General features: G+C 41.7%; 1 protein-coding gene across 1 annotated transcript in view; it reads left to right on the plus strand.

The window, feature by feature from the left end:
- Positions 1–1,562: 1,562 nt before the first annotated feature.
- The window catches only part of ndst1a (N-deacetylase/N-sulfotransferase (heparan glucosaminyl) 1a), a 91,292-nt gene continuing 74,441 nt past the window's right edge, over positions 1,563–18,413 (plus strand). The window contains 1 exon segment of the mRNA XM_029661770.2: positions 1,563–1,696. The gene's annotated coding sequence lies outside the window, so the exon portion shown is untranslated.

Here is an 18,413-nt window from a genome sequence, read left to right on the forward strand (position 1 = left end):
AGTATTCTGCTTGGCACAACAGGCAGGAGGTTGGGCTCAGACAGAGATGGGGTCAACTGTACAATCCCAGACTTTCAATTCAGGAAATATGTTGTTTGAAGTTCATGAAATTGTGAATTTTTTCATAAGAAATTATGGGTCATTATTTTGATGAATTTTAAATTCATTTCCCAAACTGACTTGAGTAGTTGACCTCTAGGTTGAAGACATTGGTTGATCTTAACTCTGGATGTTGTTCAGATAAAGGCAGTAATGCCCTCTCCTGCCGTGAACTGGCTCACCTATCACTGCGTATAGCAGTCTCCTGTGTTTTCACATGGCACAGGACAGCCACTGTCCCTCCCTCAGAACACATCAATATAGTTTTTAATTATGTACTCATCCGACAACCTCTGTTTATTTATCGATTGCCCCTGTGGCCAGGGCGGATTTTAAATGCCTGATATACTCCCACATTTAGCCACAGGACACACATAGTACTGACTGAGGACTGCGTCTGCTTCATTTTGGGGAAGACAAAGACAATAAAGTTAACTCTCTCAGTGTTGGCTTCCTTGCCTGTCTTGGACTCCAAATGAGTTGTGTGGTGTTACCCCCCTTGCCCCCTGTCATAAGATCTGGGTGAGACAGGCAAATCTGTTTGAAGGATGGCTTCGTCCCGGGTTTAGCCCCTCCAAAATCAAATTACAGGCCACATGTGTCTCAAGGTCAGAGGACATAGATGTGTGGTGACTTTATTCCCCTGAAAACTGATCCTGAATCAGTTTTACATTATTTGCTTGTTCAGGGGGATGAAGGGTTTGGAATGAGACATCGGCGTTCAGACAGACACTTGTTGTTAGCCCCTCTCTGTTTTAGAGAGAAAGAAGAAAGGTGAAGCCATGGAAACATACAGTGTTTCCAGCTATTTATTTGCTTAACCTTCAACTTCAAGTCTCCAATTGAAGTGGTCCTCATTAAATCTCGCATACAAGCAGTATGTTTGTTTTTTGGTCTAGTCTGTCAATGTGTTGTCAGCAACCTTGACAGAGATCCACATAAAACATCCACATAAAACATGTTAAAAATAGCAGACTACTTATACTTATTATTACAGATTACATGTTAATCATAGGTCTGCCATGATGAATATTGAATAATGTTTGCACGAATGCCTCTTCGGTTGGGGTCTTCAATGGTCTGGAGAGCCTCTTGAAAGTAGTGGGGTGACAATGGTTTGAATTGTGTGATTACTATTTCAATGCAGCCATAATCTCAGTACTTACTTGGCAAGCAGTACTTGAATGAATTTACAGTATATCACACATTTTCAACCAATGTATAAATGAATGAACAGGTAGAAACTATTTCTGAACTCTTTTTCATCCGTATCACTAAATAAACAAATTAAAATATTGTGTGGACTACTGGACAGACTGTCCAGAAGATGAGCTAAATATGTAATTTAACTATTTATTTAATGAGATAACGCTGTAACCTGATTAGTGATAATTGATGCCGTGCTGGTGCCCCCTGTCGACCATTGTGGGGCAGTGTTGTATAGCTCTGCAGAAAGAGGGACATTCTGACATTTCTCTCATCAGACAAGTCTGCAAAAACGGGAGAACGGAGCCCGGGTACAGGGAAAGCGAGATGAGGCGTCGTGTTTGCTTTGGTTGAATCCAAGTATTAATTCTACCAGATGCCGATTGAGAAGGTGAGTGTGACAAAGTACATCGTTTTCTGGTGCAAATGTTTTGGTCAAGACGAGCTGATCGCGGCTTAATCGTTCAACTACTAGCCTCGACTGGCTTGCTATCATCCACTCGCCTTGGCGCAGAATGAAAATGCAGCCACAGTTTTGGCCTGAATTTCCCATGAATTGAAAACGAAGCCCGGGTAATTACAGAGTTGAATCTCACAGCAGTTTTTGGCTATTCAATAGTGGTACCAATGAAGGCCATCTGTCTGAATTCTAGTCGAAGTTTTCCGCCTGGAATTGTGTCCGGGTGTTTTAATATCTACATCAAGCAAGTGAAGCCCCGTGATACAACTTCGCACGAGCAAGATATTAACTTATCATTGTAATTTTGTGGCCTGTGAGTATCGTTAGGATTGATTGTAACTGTTCAGTAAGTCTACTTACCATTCTGAAAGAGTGTACAGACAGAATCTGAAAACACTGTCGAAGTGGGAAAACAACCTGCGGTTGTCTTCATCTTTTGCAATGTTGCTGATTGGAATTATGCGAGAAAAAGTGTACATATATTTCCTTATTTCTATACCTAAAGATGGAGCACTTTGGACCACATTTTATTCTGACTGCACCCAACAATTCATTTTTAATTCAATAACGTTTCACGTGACAGTGGAAAGTTGGTTATGTAGGCTATGTCCCGCTAGGACTGACTGATGTGGAGGGAAGGCAGTAGTGATTAGGCTGCTACATCGTTTGTCGAGTAGAGCCTTCCTTCAAAGTAGCCAACTTCAGTATCCACCCTTCATAGCTTTTGAGAAACTGTAGGCTACATAACATCATTATAGTGATGATATACATGCACATGACTAAGTAGTACAAAGATGTATATCCTACGTTTACACATGTTTTTATACACACGTTTTCCTATTGAGGCAAATTCAGACAGTTTCCACATAGAGAAGTGCCAGTGCATTTTTTACGTTTGCTGCTGCTATGTGATCAAATCTCAGCAGAACTTCATCCTAATGTGCTGTTATAAAGGATATGTAAGGCTGTTATAAGCATGTTATAAACATGCTGCTGTGTTGACGAGAATGTAATGCTATTCATGGAAAGTTTAGGCTGATGGGAACCACAGTAGCCCCACAACATACCAGTTTTTGTATTTTTCCATGTCAGTGCCCCTCAAAGCCATGCTCAGTAGTGATGGGTCGTTCGCGAATGAGTCTGCTCTAAGAGCCAGCTCTTATAGCTGAATGTTGGGAGCCGGCTTGCATATCAGGAGATCCAAATCTATTTATAAAAATATTTTTAAAATTAAGATATGAATAATCAAAATATTTAAATGGATAGAATTAACTAATTCAAAGAACAAAAAAATAAATAAAGTAATATAGGCCTAAATGCTCAAGCTCACACATTCGTTCAGACTGTCTGCTCAGACTAACAGCCTCACCTGTTGTTCCTGTCAATCAGACACGCAGTGTCAACCAATGAACCAAAGATGCGTGAGGGAGGGCCGAGCCAACTCACTCACAGTCACTCACTTAGCAGCCGAGGAGGGAGGAAGGACAACTGTGAAAACAACAGCTGGAAAATTAGTCAGAAGCACAGTAGCATTTGGATGCATTTTAATAATGTAGACTATGTTAGAGCACAGTGTAGAATTTGCCAAAACAAAATCTCATATGAAGCTGGTTCTACGCACAACCTACACAGGCATATGCGAACTATGCACCCAACTGTGAAGCTAGCTGTAGCGGAGCTTCGAGAAACTAGCGGGCCTGCTAGTGATAGTGGTGGAGCCAGCACCTCCACACGCGGAGATGTATCCACTCAGTCAAGTAGGCCACCTCCGCGACCCACAGCAACGCAGGCTTCTATGGACCACTTTATGCCAAAGTCTATGTCTGAAGAAAAACAAGGCCAAATTGATATTGCATTGGCTAAAATGATTGTCACCAATTTCCAGCCTTTTTCGATCGTGGAGGGGTTTTAGAAATTAAAGCAATAGTCTAAATCCAATGTACACAATTCCAAGCAGGAAACCCCTTTTAAAATCACTTATTCCACAACTGTATAAGAGCACACAGGCTTCAGTGTGGGAAAGAGTCCAAAAAGCTACTGCAGTTTGCCTTACCACTGACTGCTGGACATCAAGGGCAACCACTTCTTACATGTTGGTTACATGTCACTTCATTGAAGATCTTTCGATGTCTAGCTGTCTTCTGGACTACTTTGAGTTCAGCGACAGACACACCTCAGAGAACTTGTCAGAAGAACTGTTGAGAGTGGTCAGAGAATGGCAAGTAGATGGAAAAGTGGTCTGTTGTGTTAGCAACAATGCAGCTAACATAACCAAAGCCATGAAAATGTTTAAATGAACCCATCATCCATGTCTTGCCCACACAATCAACCTGATTGTAAGAGATGTTCTGAAGGTGAAAAGCAGCTGTGGAATACTTCCACAGGAGCACAGTAGATGCTGAACAACTAAAGTCTACACAACGTCAGATGGGGCTGCCTGAGCTGAGGCCTAAACAAGACTGCACTACCAGGTGGAATTCAACATTTTATATGTTGAATCGGTTTCTTGAGTCAAAGGATGCCATCATCTCTACCCTGGCCATTGTCAATGCACCTGTTGATGCTCTGACCCAAGAGGAATGGGAGGTGGTGGAGGAGGTGTGCAGAGTCCTGGAACCCTTTGAGCAGGTCACTGTGGAGATTAGTGGAGAGAGGTACAGTAAGCAGTTATTACTACATCATTATTTAATCCAGTATTATATATGTGTATGAGCAGTAGATGCGAATGTAGTAGCAGTAGACAAAACATGAACCTGAACTAATAAGTTACTGTTCTCTCTTTTCAGCTATGTGACAGCCTCAAAAATGATACTCCTGTGTAAGGGCCTGCAGCGAATCACAGCTAGCCTCCAGAGAGAAGCAAATGTAACCACAGGACATGTGACAGAGTTGATGGACACCCTATGTTCATCAATGGACAGAAAGTTCAACAGAATGGAATATAATCACGTACTATCAGAAACCGCTGCACTTGACCCCAGGTTTAAGAAGTTATCCTTCAGTGATGCCAGAGAGATTGATTAGGCTCTGCAAAGAATAACCTCAGCAGCAGGGAGGGACAGCCCCAGCAGTCAGCTGGCTCAGGCACCAGGGCAACAGGAAGAAGAGGGATCAGATGGAGCAGAAGCACCAGCAGTAGTGCCACACACATCTGCTCTTTGGATGCTGTTTGGCGAGAGAGCAACTGGGGATGCAGCACGAAGGAATCCCTCAGTAGATGTCATAATGGATGTCTGATCTTATTTGGAGGAGCCCCTCTTCCAAAGATCTGCAGATCCTCTGAGCTGGTGGAAGAACAAGGCCTCTGTCTACCCACGGCTTACTAAAGTCATGACAGGGAGACTGCATAGTGGCCACATCCGTTCCCATCTGAGAGGGTCTTCTCCGAAACGGGACAAATAATTACTGAGAGAAGAAACCGCATCAGCCCTCGAAAGTCAGGCAGCTTGCATTTCTGAATGCAAATCTCTCATAAAAGCAAAATATGGTCAGCGTTATTGTGTGCTGCTGGTTATAACATGGCAATAAAGAAGAGAGAGAAAAGAGGGACCAGTTTAATGTTTTAAGTTAGATGCTGCAGTTTTGCACATTGTTATGTTTTTTCTTTGATATGGTGTGATTTTCTATTATTATGTTGTTCAGATTGTATTCGTTTTGAATTGTTACATTTATTTGCACTTTGTTTATATACAATAAAAAAGTTATACTTTTAATGCACATGTGTAATAGCATCCTTCTTTTTTACATTTATTTCAATTTGTGGGATGCTGCAGTTTTGCAAATTGTTATTTATTTTAATTTTATTTGGTGCAATATTCTATTATGCTGTTCAGATTGTATTAGTTTTGAATGGTTAGACTTATATGCACTTTGTTAAATTCAAATGTTTAATAGCATTCTTTTTCATAACAAACCAATGCATTTTTAAATACATTGTGGTTAAAGTAGAGTATGATTTTCATTCAATAATTTAATTAGAATTGTTTTAACAGCAATCATAGTCAAACTATCTCAAACGGTTCGACTTGAAAAAATACAAAACATATTTTTTTAAAAGAGCCGGCACTTTTTGGTGAGCTGAGCCGAACGAGGCGGCTCACTGAAAAGAGACGGAACGCCCATCACTAGTGCTCAGTGTGTGTGAGGGGCCAACCCAGAACCCAGTCTATAGAATAAGAGGGGAACCAGGAAAACTTCCAATACATTAGGTCCACTGACCCTATCCTTCTTCCCCAGCACAAGACTGCTGGCGGCACACATAGACATGCAGTGGCTGTTCCATAGTACTTCATCCTTTGACTTCTCCCTCTCCATTAGTTTGTCCGCTGTATGCTCTTTGGCCAATTGATTGTAAGAGATCGATTCATTAGATGTTTATATAGGATATTTATTCAGATTATATGTTGAAATTGGATTTCTTGGAAAAGATCAACGGAGTGGCATTCGCTACTGACTGGGAGAGTGTCGTAGTAAACACATTTGGACAGTACAACTACAGCACAGCCCAGTATTAGTGATTCACCAGATCATATCAGTAAAACCTAGAGGAAAACCTTGAGAGTTGTTTGAATAAAAAAAGGCAGATGTGGGACCAAGTCACTTATTCGAGTCACTAGTAAGTCTCAAGTCACAAGGTCAGAGTCTCAAGTCGAGTCCAAAGTAGAACGGGTCGAGTCAAGTCCAAAGTCGTGCATTCTAAGAGCAAGTCAAGTCACAAGTTCAAATCAAGTAAAAAAAAAATCTTTATGTGCAATGTCTTGTTCAGCTACAAATCTTTGTATATTTATTGAGGGTACTAGACAGTCTTTTTCAGTCTTTTTCATCAACACCTTTTGATTATGTAACAAATTCCAAATGCAAGCTTCATAAGTAAACTATCAATTTCAAGAAATGTTGACATAGCAAAAGACCAGTAGGTCTATGCTAATATTTGTTGCTTGCCCCATTGCTGGTGGGCATGCAAAGTAAACTGTTAATATTCTTGATCACCCCAAAACATTTAAGCGGCATATTTATTGATGGCAATCCTCTCTCCCTAGAATTTGACGCTTGCACTGCACCTGATACTGCACTGAAAAAAATGAAGGTTTTAAATGGTTCTTCCTCAGCTCTTAAATGGTTACTTTGAGTGTTCATTTAACTCTTGAATCAACACTAGAAATATTACTCAGAAAAAAATCGACAAGTAAACACTGGCCAATTTGCTGTGTGCTATGAAAGGGACACATCTGCAGGGATACTTCGTAATGCTGGCAATGATGCCCTTTATCTACTACCCCAGAGTCAGATGAACTCATGGATACCATTTCTATGCCTCTGTGTCCAGTATGAAGGAAGTTAGACGTAGTTTTGTGAGCCAATGCTAACTAGCATGAGGCTAACACTAGTTAGCGATTGCACTAGTGCTAGTTAGCAACTTCCTTCAAACTGCATGCAGAGACATACAAATGAGTTCATCTGACTCTGGGGTAGTAGATAAAGGGCGTCATTGCCAACATTACGAAGGTTCTTAGGAGAACTCTTACCCGATAAACAACCTTTGAGTTAAGTGTGGGGTTCTTGACATCTACGGTTCTTCAGAATTCTAAAAGACTCTTGAAATGTATGGAAGCCTGCAGATGTGTCCCTTTCACAGCACACAGCAAATTGGCAAGTTAACTTGTTGATTTTTTGTGTGTGTAATACGTCTAGTGTTGATTCAAGAGTTAAATGAACACTCAGTGGTTTAACAGAACCCCAGTGTTGGTGTTAATATCAAGAGTTGAAACAAAACCACGCCCATCGTTATCATATTTCCCAGCATGCTCTATTGCAGGTCTAGAATTGTTTGTTTCAATATCTGTGTTTTTCCATGTACGTACATTGATTGATTAATTAATCTTATGCTACTCAAATATAAATAACATAACCTTTTCTAAACTATTCCAATCTGCTACTTGGACTTATTGCACATGCTACTGAAATGGTTGTTCCAGTTTAAATTGTTTAGGAAGCCTCATATCTTAGCCTTCCTAACCCTGGCAGTCATTCTGAATGCAGGTTGCGGATTAATAAAAGTTGGATATCCCCACTCTGGCTGGATTCCAATAGGAATTACACATCACTTTGCAAGCCAGCACATACTGTATGTGACTTGCAAGCCTGATGTGGCCTGTAAACTATGAGTTTCAGGCAATTGTATTAGTAGCAATGGTAATTGAAATTGTTAAGTTTTTAAAAACTATTTTAAGAAATGCAACAGTTGGACAATTGATGAAAATACTCAAATTTTAGCATTTTTATATTTCATCAGAAATTGACTGAATTATAACACATAAAACATTTCACTGGCACAGACATGGAGTTCAGGGATTCAATCTATTGTCAAATGTAAAAAAAGTTTTCTTAGAATGCGCACACATATACATGTTCTTATTGTATCAGGTTTCTAAAATAATATTTTGTGTTAAAATAAAGAAAATTATGTGCCTAATTTGCATAAACACACTGGTTGTATTTTCATATATTAATACATTTACATAAAGGGGTGGGACAAGGCTGCAACCACTGCAAAAACATGCTCTGTCTACCCTACCTGCACTCACCTGCACCGTCTCGACTGCCTCATTAATTAAGCATTTCGCTACACCCGCAATAACATCTGCTAAATATGGGTATGTGACCAATACATTTGATTTGAATTACTGTTGTCACATTCTCTTGCATAATTCAATGTGTATCAAAAGCAGGATAACCTCGGATTAAAAATCAATATGCTGGCTCGAGATTACACCTAATATAAACATACTTTACATTGTTTGTGAGATCAGACATAATACCACTATAATCCGAGTGTTCATTTTTGGAAATTGCTTTCATTTCAGCGCATCTAAACGCGCAAGTAAACATTTCAACTCTATTAAATTATAACTTCTTTCTTCTCTTTCTTGTGATGCAAGTGTTGATAAGGTGCGTTAAAGCCCAGACGAAGCTTTAGCTTTCTTATAGGTTCAACGGAAAGACAATGTATTTTGAACCCATTTCAACTGTTACCGGGGTGTGTTTGACTGGTCATTACAAACATTTCCACAGTCGTAACATTGACGGGGAAAAAACGACAGGCACAAGCAAGAGTATGAAAGAGTCGCAGGAGTAAAATGAAAGCAATCAATCCAGAGAGATTTATAAGTGACAAGTGGATTTTGCACCTTTCAAACACAGGAAATAGACGGCTGAAAAAGACAGTCCTTGGGTGGGCGGGGCATGCACGCTGCTAGTAATTAGGGTAAAACTAGAAGGCCTTATAAAATATATGTATCGTCTTAAAGAATTTAATTTGAATGACAATCAATTCACTTAGTTAGGATCTCACTTGGTGAAGGCCACAAGACTGAAAATGAATGAATGCAACAACATGTCTCTGTCCCTAGCAAACACAGGCACGGGTGGTACTGGTAACTTTAAAATTCATGGAAAAGGCACCCTGGGATATATGCAAACAAGGGGGCTTTGACACCAAATTGGATTAAAGTGTTTTTCTGAACTCTGGTGCGTTTACCCCCTTAGTTCAGTCCATTTTGTCACGATCGTCGTAATGAGCGGACCAAGGCGCAGCGGGAGTATAGTTCCACATATTTTTAATCTCCGTGAAACAAACAAAACAATAATGAAACAGCGAAACGTGAAGTCATGACGTGCACACATGCAACTAAACACAAACAACATTCCACCACGCAAGGACCAAGCAGCGTGCCATGGAGGAGAATGTGTTTTGGACATGGGAGGAAATCATGGGAGGACACGAGACCCTTCCTTGGCAGGAGTCGCCAAGGAGCATGGAGGGACAGCGACAACGTCGGGGACCAAGAAACCCCAAAATTTGTTTGGGTGGAGGCACGAGGGGTGGCCGATTGAGCCGAGGAGAGTGCCAGAGCCCACCTGGGTGTCGATGGAACAATGTGAGGAAGGATACCGGAGAGAGGGGTTAGCAAGGAGAAGGCTGCAGCGCAGACGGGCTGAAGAGCGGGTCATCGGTCTGGTGCCATCTGTGCCGGCTCCGTGCACCAGATCTCCAGTGCGCCTTCCCAGTCCGGTACGTCCTGTGCCAGCTCCCCGCACTCGCCCTGAAGTGTGTGTCACCAGTCCGGTACCACCTGTGCCGGCTCCACGCACTAGGCCTCCAGTGTGCCTCCCCAGTCCGGTATGTCCTGTACCAGCTCCCCGCACTCGCCCTGAAGTGTGTGTCATCAGTCTGGTACCACCTGTACCGGATCCAGGCACTAGGCCTCCAGTGCGCATTCACAGTCCAGAGTTTCCGGCGACGGTTCACAGTCCGGAACCTCCGACGGACAACAGTCCGGAACCTCCAGCGACGGTCAACAGTCCGGAACCTCCAGCGACAGTCAACGGTCCGGGAACCTCCAGAGACGGTCAACGGTCCAGAACCGCATGCAGCATCATAATTTGATGTCCCTGAAATATTCTCTTGAGTAGCAGCTCATTTCTGAATGCATCGGATGCAGATTAGAGGGCTATACCAGTGATAATAGGCTACTGAATATACCCTATTCACATTGCATTTAGAGCGGCTATTGCATTGTTTCATCGCGCATGTTGTTTGTTTGAAGGTCAAAGCGAAAGTAATATGAAGATTGGGACACACGCGAGCTTCATGATAATCATAGATTGCTTTAACGTAAGAGTGTAGCTGTAGGCCTACAGCAAATCAGAAATCTGTTCGCGAGCTCAATTGTTTTCAAACTTTTTGACCTGTGACCCCTAAAAAGGAGTGATTCAAAGCTTGCGACCCTCACGCACTCGCACAGGGCTAATGCCCGCACGATGGCTGTGCCAATGTAGCCTGTCATTACAGCCATAAAGCATGATGCATGATACAGATTTTGCGCTGAAAGTCATTCATGTTAGCAGTCAAAATCAACTATGGATATCATGTCACATTGTACACAAGTATTGAAGGTAGTGTGCTGTTACCGCTTTCTTTAGTGGCTTAGCCAGTACCACCACTGAGGTATATCATTTTAACCCACCCAAACTAGGCCTATGTGAAATAGGAAAATGATCAATGAAATCACCAGGTAGCCTATTATTCTGGAAAAGATGTGTCCATAGTAGATTGCTAAACTGTATTTAAATGGATAATATTAATGTAGGTAGGCTTCTCTGTTTTTGGCAGGCAAACCCGGAGAAAATTAAACAAGCGCTTTTTGGTCACAATTAAGTCTGGTTATGTGCGCCCGCTTTTGCATTCCAATTAGAGCGTTGGGCCATTAACCGAAAGGTTGCTGGATCGAATCCCCGAGCTGACAAGGTAAAAATCTGTTGTTCTGCCCCTGAGCAAGGCAGTTAACCCACTGTTCCCCGTGTGCCAAAGGCGTGGATGTTGATTATGGCAGCCCCCCGCACCTCTCTGATTCCTAGAGGTTGGGTTAAATGCAGAAGACACTTTTCAGTTGAATGCATTCAGTTGTACAACTGACTAGGTATCCCCCTTTCCCAATGCTGATCATTGCTCAACAGTCAAGCGGTACAATTCTTTGGTTCTGAAGCACAGATTAGATGTTGTTGAAACAAGAATTTGGTGCTGTGCTGTTGGCCGATGTTAGTAACCAGATCGAATAAGCAAAGGTATAAATATATCATTTATTAAATTGAGATTTTGTGTCACTAACCCACACAGGTTAATTTGGGAATTTTGTTTGTAGAAACGTCTTGAAATGATAAATATGTAAATAAGTATTCAACTCCTTTGTTATGGCAAGCCTAAATAAATTCAGGAGTAAAAATGTGCTTAACAAATCGATTTAATAAGTTGCACGTACTCATTCAGTGTTCAATAATAGTGGTTAATATGTTTTTTTTAATAACTACCCCACACATACAATTATCTGTAAGGTCCCTCAATTGAGTAGTGACTTTCAAGCACAGATTCAAGCACAAACACCAAGGAGGTTAGATGTGTAAAAAAACGAAAAACAAATGCTGAATATCCCTTTTGAGCATGGTGAAGTCATTAATTAGGCTTTTGATGGTGTATCAATACACCCAGTCAAAGATACAGGCATCCTTTCTAACTCAGTTGCCGGAGAGGAAGGAAACTGCTCATGGATTTCACCTTGAAGTCAATGGTGATTTTAAAAAACAGTTTTGATTTTTTAATGGTTGTGATATGAGAACTGAGGATAGATCAACAACATTGTAGTTACTCCACAATACTCACCTAAATGACAAAGTCAAAAGAAGGAAGCCTGTACAGAATAAAGCATATTCCAAAACATGCATCCTGTTTGCATCAAGGCACTTAAGTAATACTGTGAAAAATGTGGCAAAGACATGTACTTTCTGTTCTGAACAAAAAGTATTATATTTGGGGCAAACAACACATTACTGAGTACCACTCTTCATATTTTCAAGTATGGTGGTGGCTGTATCATGTTATGGGTATGCTTATCATCGGCAAGGACAAGGGAGTTTTTTAGGACAAAAATAAATGGCAAAATCCTAGAGGAAAACCTGGTTGAGTCTGCTCTCCAACACACTGGGAGAAGAATTCACCTTTCAGCAGGACAATAACCTAAAACACAAGGCCACATCTACGCTGGAGTTGCTTACCAAGACGACATTGAATGTTCCTGAGTGGCCTAGTTACAGTTTTGACTTAAATCAGCTTGAATATCTATGGCAAGACAGATTGTTGGCAGTCACGGGGGGTGTCTGTGTGCGTGTGTGTGCGCGCACATGCGTGGCCGTGTGTGTGTGTGTGGCTATGTGTGTGTGTGTGACTGTGTGTGTATGGCTGCCTATGTTTGTGTCTGAACGCTCCAGTATGCAGTATGCGGTGGTGGCGGTGGATCAGATTACTGAACGATTAGCCACGGCCTCCTCTCATTCCCTCAGCAGCCCAGGCCCAGGGAAATGATTTTCCACTGTCATAATTCCCCCGCTGAATTATCCTGTACAGTGACTCATACACACATCATATAGGCCTAGTTAGTAGTTACTGTGGGGATGACACTCACTCAGGAGAATGGAAGATAGATGAGATGAGGTAAGCCCATGGTCATGACTCATGCTCGGAAGGATGCAATTGACTATATTGTCAGAATTCCTGAGCACAGTACATGAATAATGTATTCCTAATCAAGGGTTAAAGTAGTAGCTTCATTCCCAGGACGGCTGGTGTGTTAGGAACTAGTGACAATGTTAGGCCTAGGTTTAGTGGTAAAACATTTGATTTGTGGTCAGAAGGTTCCGTACTTCGGTTTCTCATATAGCTAGGAGACAAGCACCCTGATGAGGTGTTGATGACCCAGTATGATGTCCTCTCAGGCTGGGGCTGATTTGGGGTGTGGGAGACTGGGAGTGGAAGTGAATGTGGCTGGAGTGAAGTGACGTGAAGTTCCAGAAACAGAATAGCTTTGAAACCGAACCCAGCCGTTGTGCCCACATCTCGTCATCACTCCGCCGCCAGGAACACATGTCACAGGCCATCCACGGAGCCTCTGGAGGAATTTACGCTCGTTGGAAAGTTAGGAGGGGGGGGGGGGGGGCTCAGGCGGGCAGGGGAGAGATAGAGATAGGGGAGAGGCGGAGGTGAGTTTCAAGGTGTTGCTCCTCTGGGCTGGGATCGGATACATTCTATGAGACTCCAATAGCCGGCGATAATGGAGGTATGGGGTGTAGCGTTACACCACATCGCACATGATTGGATGGTGAGGGCTGGGAAAGTGAGAGGAGAGCAATATCATCCTTGTAGTTCTATGTAGCTCCAGTTTCCTGTAAGGGACAAGGAGACCTTCCAAATAGACAGCTCACCTATATGTTGCGTTCCCCTGTTTCTGATTCACCTTGTTTTACAGTTTATACTAAAAATCTTTCCACTGTCATAAAGTATGCAGATTTAAATAGTTTGAGAAGTGTAAGATACATTTTATGTGAAGTGTAACCGAATAACATTCCGGTTCATTATACCGGGGTCAATATCGGTAAGATTACATGCTCATGTTTGTGTCTGTTTTGCTTGTATAGGCTACATGACCTCTCTGTATCTAAGGCTGGGGTTAGCTAAGGTCCTATACGTTTCTTCCGTGACAAACAGGCTGTGTAAAAGCACTTTTGAAATGAAGAAGAGCTGAATAATAGATAGATAAAGAACTTAAAGCCATGTAGACTGGCCTATATTATCGGTGTTCAAACCCCCAGCAGCCTGCTGTTTCTTCCCTAGCCCCCCCCCCACCCTCCCTCTCTCTCTCTGCTATGAAAGGTTATTATATGCAAGATGTAAAATGTTGGCTGTTTTATTTAGTGGTTTAAAAACAAGCTGGCTGGATGTTAATGGGATTCACCTTAGTGTTTGGCGCTTGCCCTGGGGGCATGGTTACATTCACACAGCATGGGAGCAGCACTCCAGAGCTAGCAGCGCTACAATAGCTGTTAGTGAATGTATTTCAGAGTACGAGAGAGTCTGGTAATGGGAATGAGCCACTTCACTGCTGGATGCTATGATCGTGTCTTCAAGTGCTATTGGTTACCAGTTCGGATGAGTTATGGTTTGTGGATACATTTTGCCATTAATTGTGTATGCATGCGTGTGTGTTGTTTACCTTGTCGGTGTGTGTGTCTGTAGGTACGGGGATTTGAGCCTCAGGGTTTGAGATATAGGCTAATGGTTAGTGTGGGTATGTAGGGGGACAGGTGGAGGGTACTCCTCGGCTCTCTTTTGTTTACCCAGTTGGCCCCTGCACATTGATACTTCACACACACCCAGATAGGCCTCACACTCTATAAGCTGTAGAACTGTCCACGTGCAAACCACCATGGCCTTAAAACACCTTCCTGTCTGAATGTTCCTCTCTCTCTTTTCTGTCTCTTTCCCTTCCTCGGTCTCTGCTCTGTGAGTGTATAGGTTAAACAGTTTCAGAGTGACTGCTTCATAAGGAAGTGCGTCAGCGATGTTGTCCCCATAGTGAAAGTGTGCTGCTTTCCCAACCAAAAACCCTGGATTAACAGAGTTACGTGCCAAGCTAAAGGACAGGGTCAACACACATAAGGCTATAGTAGCTAACCCTGAGGCTATGAACACGTAAAAGGTACTGGGTGATCCTGCCTTCCGAAGCTGACATTTAAAAAAATATATATAAATAATGTATTTCACCTTTATTTAACCAGGTAGGCCAGTTGAGAACAAGTTCTCATTTACAACTGCGACCTGGCCAAGATAAAGCAAAGTGGTGCGAGAAAAACAACAACACAGAGTTACACATGGGATAGACAAACATACAGTTAATAACACAATAGAAAAATCTGTATACAGTGTGAGCAAATGAAGTAACGAGGTAAGGCAATAAATTGGCCAATAGTGGCAAAGTAATTACAATTGAGCAATTTACACTGGAGTGATATATGTGCAGATGAGGATGTGCAAGTAAAAATACTGGTGTGCAAAAGAGCAGAAAAACAAATATGGGGATGAGGTAGGTAGTTGGTTGGATGGGTTGTGTTACAGATGGGTTGTGTACAGCTGCAGCGATCGGTAAGCTGCTCTGACAGCTGACGCTTAAAGTTAGTGAGGGAGATATAAGTCTCCAACTTCAGTGATTTTTGCAATTCGTTCCAGTCATTGGCAGCAGAGAACTGGAAGGAAAGGCGGCCAAAGGAGGTGATGGCTTTGGGGATGACCACTGAAATACACCTTCTGGAGTGCGTGCTTCTAGTGGGAGTTGCTATGGTGACCAGTGAGCTGAGATAAGGCAGAGCTTTACCTAGCAAAGACTTATAGATGACCTGGAGCCAGTGGGTTTGGCGACGAATATGTAGCGAGGACCAGCCAACGAAAGCATACAGGTCGCAGTGGTGGGTGGTATATGGGGCTTTGGTGACAAAACGGATGGCACTGTGAGTTGAGTATTTACTCCTGCGGTGCTGACTTGCTGCACCCTCGACAACTACTGTGATTATTATTATTTGACCATGCTGGTCATTTATGAACATTTGAACATCCTGGCCATGTTCTGTTATAATCTCCACCCGGCACAGCCAGAAGAGGACTGGCCACCCCTCATAGCCTGGTTCCTCTCTAGGTTTCTTTGTAGGTTTTGTCCTTTCTAGGGAGTTTTTCCTAGCCACCGTGCTTCTACACCTGCATTGCTTGCTGTTTGGGGTTTTAGGCTGGGTTTCTGTACAGCACTTTGAGATATCAGCTGCTGTACGAAGGGTGAAATACATACATTTGATTTAATTTGATTAGAGTGTTGGAGGCTATTTTGTAAATGACATCGCCGAAGTCAAGGATCAGTAGGATGGTCAGTTTTAAGAAGGTAGGTTTGGCAGCATGAGTGAAGGAGGCTTTGTTGCAAAATAGGAAGCCGATTCTAGATTTAACTTTGGATTGAAGATGCTTAATGTGCGTCTGGAAGGAGAGTTTACAGTCTAGCCAGACACCTAGGTATTTATAGTTGTTCACATATTCTAAGTCAGAACCGTCCAGAGTAGTGATGCTAGTTGGGCGGGTGGGTGTGGGTAGCGATCGGTTGAAGAGCATGCATTCCGTTTTACTAGTATTTAAGATAGAGATCGACCAATTATGTTTTTTCAACGCCGATACCGATTATTGGAGGACAAAAAAAGCAGATTAATCAGACGATTTTTTAAATGTATTTGTAATAATGGCAATTACAACAATACTGAATGAACACTTATTTTAACTTAATATAATACATCAATAAAATCAATTTAGCCTCAAATAAATAATGAAACATTTTCAATTTGGTTTAAATAATGCAAAAACAAAGTGTTGGAGAAGAAAGTAAAAGTGCAATATGTGCCATGTAAGAAAGCTAACGTTTAAGTTCCTTGCTCAGAACATGAGAACATATGAAAGCCGGTGGTTCCTTTTAAAATGAGTCTTCAATATTCCCAGGTAAGAAGTTTTAGGTTGTAGTTATTATAGGAATTATAGGACTATTTCTCTATCGGTCCCTCTCCTTGTTCTTCTAGCCATCGCTACCTGTCATTTTCCATTTGTTTTGTCTTGTCTTCCCACGCAACTGGTTTCAATTCCATAAATTATATGTTGTGTATTTAATCCTCTGTTCCCCTCATGTCCTTGTCCGGTATTGTTTATTGTAAGTGCTTGTGCACGTTATGTCTGGTGTGCGTCGGGTTTTGTACCCATTTATTAATTGTTCTGGTTTCCGGTGGGTTTTATTATTAAACTGTGCCGTTGGAAACACAGTTTTTGCTCTCCTGCGTCTGACTTCTCTGCCGCCAGTACGCACCCTTACAAATATAGGCTAGCGAATTTTATTTTAATTTTGAAATATATAATCGGGCTTATTTGTTTCATTCGTAGGCTGACGCATATATACCTATCATAATATTTCCCCTAATGTTATTGCCCTGCCTCCTCTTTCTCTTTCCGTTGTTGCTTCATTCCTTCCTCGCAGTTAAATGAAATACTTTTTCTTGTCCTTATCTTTATCATTCTAATGACATCCTTGAATAATAAAGGCCTAGATTTAGATGCTTACAGTTCTCTTCACGAAGAGTGATTAAATGGTTATAGATCTGAATAAATAACTGCTATAGCCTACCGTCATTGTGTGTTTGCTCGGCTTTTAAGCTACCCGTGAGTTCTATTGGCTGCTGTATTTAGCATTCTGCAAAAAAAGAGCTTGCATCTTTCTTCGAATAGTCTATTGGTATAAAAAAATGCTAAACAAATAATGTCCAGCAAGCCTTTCCATTCTAGCTTTTGCTGCATGTTGACTCCAAGAGCTAAGGAGCGTTTTTTTAAGGAGAGAGACCAGCGGAGCTCAAGTGCTTTCGTATTGCGCAAGAGACAGAGGCTATAAGTTAGAAGCTTATTAAGCATAACCCATCATTATTTAGCTAAATATGAGGCTAACACTGCATTGAATGTATTACCTGAAAGGGGTAGGCTAGGACATATATATATATAGGGCTATATATCAATCAAATCCTATTTTATTTGTCACATACACATGATTAGCAGATGCTATTGCGGGTGTAGCGAAATGCTTGTGTTTCTAGCTCCAACAGTGCAGTAATATCTGACAATTTCACAACAATACACACATCTAAGGAATGGAATTAAGAATATATAAATATTTGAGCGAGCAGTGTCAGAGCGTTACAGATTAAGATACAGTAGTAGTATAGGACATAATACAGAATATACATATGAGATGAGTAATGCAAAATATGTAAACATTATTAAAGTGACAGGGTGATCTATTTTGGATGCAATTTGAATGGAGTTCATGGAGAGAGTGAGTCTGTGAGAGTGCTTGCGCATGCACTGATTTAAAGCATTGATATTCGACTGATGGGCTGTTTTAAATCTACAGCAGCAATGAAAACAAGTATAATCTTTACAATTAAAGAACAAGGTGACCCCCGAAAAGCCAGATGGAAATTATTAAATTAGATGCGCATTCGGTCTTTATATTATTGTAGCATAGGCTATGTCGGCCTACCTGTCACAAGAAAAAGTTACCATGATGAGAGGATAGGTCTACATCCATTGTGAACTGCACTCCGTACTGAGATGGGCTGTCTGTCCCTACCCTGAGTGTTGATTCATCATGCGGAGACCGTAGAGAAGCAAGATTTAGACATTGCACATAATTTA

The sequence above is a fragment of the Oncorhynchus nerka genome, linkage group LG6, assembly GCF_034236695.1.
Source record: "Oncorhynchus nerka isolate Pitt River linkage group LG6, Oner_Uvic_2.0, whole genome shotgun sequence".
NCBI classification, from domain to species: domain Eukaryota; kingdom Metazoa; phylum Chordata; class Actinopteri; order Salmoniformes; family Salmonidae; genus Oncorhynchus; species Oncorhynchus nerka.